The sequence below is a fragment of the Suncus etruscus genome, chromosome 7 (assembly GCF_024139225.1).
Source record: "Suncus etruscus isolate mSunEtr1 chromosome 7, mSunEtr1.pri.cur, whole genome shotgun sequence".
Lineage (NCBI taxonomy): Eukaryota > Metazoa > Chordata > Mammalia > Eulipotyphla > Soricidae > Suncus > Suncus etruscus.
Window position 1 is genome coordinate 128,257,714 of NC_064854.1, and position 3,187 is coordinate 128,260,900.

Sequence of the window (3,187 nt, forward strand, 5' to 3'; positions counted from 1 at the left end):
CCATTTGTTATATTTAAATGATTAATATATACATAACTTTCAATGGCACAATTTTAAGGTGATGTAAATTGGTTTCCCAGATTATGAAGATCTTGACATGGTGAACAACAAAATAATATATGAGAGATAGCAAGTCAAGAAATACATTGGCGGGGCCGGAGAGATATCATGAAGGTAAGGCGTTTGCCTTTCATGCAGAAGGTCATCGGTTCGAATCCCAGCATCCCATATGGTCCCTCGTGCCTGCCAGGTGTAATTTCTGAGCATGGAGCCAGGAGTAACCCCTGAGCACGGCCGGGTTTGACCCGAAAAAAAAAAAAAAAAAAGAAATACATTGGCACCTGCTTTCAATTCTTTGCTTCTTGGAGGCTTCAAAACTGGTTAGATGACCGTGCAGTACCCAGAGATCTTAGAGTAAATTAAATGCATACATATATATACATATACATATATATATATATATATATATATGTATGTATGTATTGGTTTGGGCTACACCCGGTGATGCTCAGGGGTTACTCCTGGCTTGTGTGCTCAGAAATTACATCTGGCTTGGGAACCATATGGGACACTGGGGATTGAACCGCTGTTCGTCCTGGGTCAGCCATATGCAAGGCAAGCGCCCTACCACTGCTCTGTAGCTCCAGCCACTTTCTTTATTTTTTTATTTTATGTTTTAGTTTGGAGCTACTTTCGGCTGTGTTCAGAACTTATTTCTGATTCTTTTCTTCAGGTCTCTTGTGAGGGGACTGTACTGTTATTTTTCTGGCTCCAGCAGCAAACCTTTTTGGTCATATAAATATGAAATTTTCTCTACTTAAGTCTTAATTCAACTGTCTTCCTGCTGTCACTAAGAACCACAGAATTCCCGGGAAGAAAATACCTTGGTGAAGGATTTTATTCTGAAGAAAGACTCTAAATTTGTTTGTTCAATGTTCTCCATGCCATAGTCTTTCAGAAAAGTGCCAAAATCTAGAGAGAATTGCATTTTCAGTTGTGTGACTAACTATCCACAGAAAGCAGATTTCTATAGGAATTGTGAATTCTGACATGCGTTCATTGGTGATTAATGACATCAGGGAAACTATGCCAGCAGGCACTGATGTGAGAGAGAAAACTATTTTAAACATTCCCCATTCTAATTAAATATTTCTTCTTATAACACTTGCAACCTAAAAATAGTTTGATCTATCCATTGGGGGCCACTTCAAGTTGACAGGAGAGGTTTAATTAGATTGATTCCAGCAAGAATGTTATTCTTCTAAGTTTCTGATACTAGTGTTAACTCCAGGACTGAAGTCTAACTTACATATATATGGTGTCTGATAAAGTAAAAGAATATTTCTCCAACCCTATGACTCTACGACTCTGCAGGAGGCTGAAAGAAAGGCATTCTCACACTTGGTATATTAGGCCCTTGAAAAAAAATCAAACAATTTAGTGATGTCAGTATATTTAACCCTTTAGACACAGTGATTTATAGGCTTAGATTTAGCTCAGTATAAAAGCAGAAATACTATGCCATATGCGAATACCATATGTCACAGAGATGCTACAAAAGCCACTCTCTCTATGAGTCATTGGGGCTGAATTAATGTCAAAATAGACAAAAAACGAATTAATTAAACAACTGAATATTTGGAAATTGATAAACATTGAGGATGTAACCAATGTTTTACTGCTGAAAACTAGTAAATACATTCAAATATCCATGAAATATATCACTTTGAATTTATTTTGTGACCCATGTATTCAACTTGTTCATTTTGTTACCTTGTTAACCCTCACCCCATAATCTGCCACAGTCAGACACAAACTGAGATTTTTTTTTTTCCTTGCACCTTCATTGGAAACCTTCATAGCAGTAAATCCTTTTCTAAGTTTTTATTAGGAGTGCATGAATGACAACAGAGTCCAACTGGATTCCCAACCTAACAACAAGGAGAATTTTGGAGACAGTGTAAATACTATGAGAATCTCAGTTTCTCAAAGTGTTGAATTTGGGGGTTGAGATTCAGGCTTTCTCTGAACACATGTGCTGCCATTTTGTTTATATTGGCCAATTTAGCAGGCAGAACATAGGTTTTTAGGGTTGGTTTATAGTTTGTTTTTATTACAAATAAAATTGAACATTATTTTTAGGTATTTATTTGTTCATTGAACTTACTTAGGTCCTTCACTCAACTTTTTTTTTCTTTTCTCTTCTTTTAAATTTATTATTATTAAGGTAAGATGGCTTACAATAGTATTAATGTTTATGCTTAAGACTGTCATGTTGCTGTACCACACCCCCAACCAAAGTGTCAAAAAACCTCCATCACTGACTGCCCCTAGGTCCCTTTACTTATTTTTTTTAAGTCTGACACATTTTACTTGCAACTTAAACAAGGATTCATCAATACAATAAAGTGCAAAGAACATTCCAGGTCACCCAGGTTAGGGGCAACTTTAGGGCATCTCAAGCTGCTCCAGCTGGTACCCACTGGCTTTGCAAACCAGGACGATGGAGACAACATCTTGGGGGTCATAACCTTTCCACGACACTGCCTCATGCAGGACCTTTACTTAGTTTTCAACTGACATCCTTCTACGTATTCCCTAAACATATTTTTTAATTTTTCCTCAGCTATTATATTATTTTACACATTACAGAAAACATTCCTACTTTAGTTAATTATTAGAAAGAATACAAATCAAAAGCACAATTAGATACCACCTTTTAGGCCAGTGAGTATTCCTATACTGAGTAAGAGTGGTAGAGCCGAATTCTAATATGTTTTAAAGAATTGTAAATAAATGATAAATAAAAAAATGTGATTACAAACACTTTTACCCGTTACCTATTGAATGGCTATTACTACAAGGTAAGAAATCATGTGCTTGCTTCGGCAGCACATATACTAAAATTGGAACGATACAGAGAAGATTAGCATGGCCCCTGTGCAAGGATGACACGCAAATTCGTGAAGCTACAAGGTAAGAAATCACAAATGCTGGTGCGGATGTGTATAAAAGATGGGTGTACTCTTGGTAGGTTGCAAATGTCTGTAGGCTATATTTTATAGAGTAGTCACTATAGAAAATAGTATGACTGCCTGAGACCATAAAGAAAGACTTTAATCTAGGCTTTTCTCTAAGATCTGTGCAAAACCCAACATATCTAATTACAGAAGAATGACTTTGACAA

The 3,187-nt window shown here is 36.4% G+C and overlaps 1 non-coding gene across 1 annotated transcript; it reads left to right on the forward strand.

The window, feature by feature from the left end:
- Positions 1-2,876: 2,876 nt before the first annotated feature.
- On the forward strand, positions 2,877-2,983 carry LOC126015247 (U6 spliceosomal RNA). The gene has a single exon (XR_007498133.1). It is a non-coding gene; the product is annotated as a U6 spliceosomal RNA (small nuclear RNA).
- Positions 2,984-3,187: the final 204 nt, after the last annotated feature.